The 994-nt window shown below is 36.0% G+C and overlaps 2 protein-coding genes across 8 annotated transcripts in view; both read left to right on the top strand.

The window, feature by feature from the left end:
• NCOA3 (nuclear receptor coactivator 3) overlaps positions 1–994 on the top strand; it is a 1,019,275-nt gene that overhangs the window by 514,247 nt on the left and 504,034 nt on the right. The gene's annotated exons all lie outside the window — the stretch shown is intronic.
• Positions 1–994, top strand: part of EYA2 (EYA transcriptional coactivator and phosphatase 2) — a 201,098-nt gene that overhangs the window by 81,153 nt on the left and 118,951 nt on the right. The window lies entirely within an intron of this gene.

The following is a 994-nucleotide window of genomic DNA, read 5'->3' as shown; positions in this document are numbered from 1 at the left end:
AATGGAATTTTGGCACAGTACACACCGCCAGGAATCAGTGTCCTGGCAGCAATAGTAGGGCTCGGGAGCATGCACCAACCTCACGCTCCCGAGCTCTATGACATGCAGGTGGTGTCAGTATTGAGTGACACCGCCCACATGGGGGAGGCGTGTAGATGACATGTGGGCATCTGAGTACCCACACGTCTCTTAGAGGAAGCGGCATCATTACAACACTGCAAAAAGGAAGACACTCTAAGCGGCTTCTTTTTTGTGGCACAGCATTGCCCCGTGGTTTGGTTGTTGCAGCAATGTTGCACAGCAAAGAGAGGCAGCATTTTACCACCAGTGTATACCGGGCCATTGATACCATGATCAGTGTTGAATTTGGATTGTTTTGCTCTGCTTATTAAAACAACTGTTTGAAAACACATTGGTATGCTGCCATTCTATATTATATTAAGAAATTAACTTTGAATTTTTACCATTTGTATTGTCCATGCTCTCCAGTCACTCTCTCAATACACCAATATTGTGTATTTATTAAAGGTGCATTGCATGACTCTGGGTCGAAGTTAGATCCAAAAATTATGTGCTTGTTATATGTGCATTGCATGGCCTATGTATAATTTTTGCTGCTTAGAACAGAATAGTCAGGTCCCTGCCTGTTCAACAAACCAACAAACTGTCCTCGTCATACTGTATATATTTTCTTTCTTTCTTTTTTATTCTGTTTTAATAGATATTTTAATTGTAACATGTTTATTCCTGTTTTAAGGGGGGGAATTTGGGACATAATGTTGTAAATCTGGATTTTAATATGTTGTGAGTCGCTTTGATTGTCTAGTTACAGAAAAGCGGGATACAAATAAATTTTTATTATTATTATTATTATTATTAGTTTATTATTAATTTGAGCTATTTGTTTTAAAAACGGCTTAGCATAATAGTAGATATTATTATTATTATTATTATTATTATTATTATTATTATTATTATTATTATTATTATTATT

The sequence above is a fragment of the Sceloporus undulatus genome, chromosome 4 (assembly GCF_019175285.1).
Source record: "Sceloporus undulatus isolate JIND9_A2432 ecotype Alabama chromosome 4, SceUnd_v1.1, whole genome shotgun sequence".
Taxonomy (NCBI): domain Eukaryota; kingdom Metazoa; phylum Chordata; class Lepidosauria; order Squamata; family Phrynosomatidae; genus Sceloporus; species Sceloporus undulatus.
The sequence above is the reverse complement of the archived record's forward strand: the minus strand, read 5'-3'. Positions and strand labels throughout refer to the sequence as shown.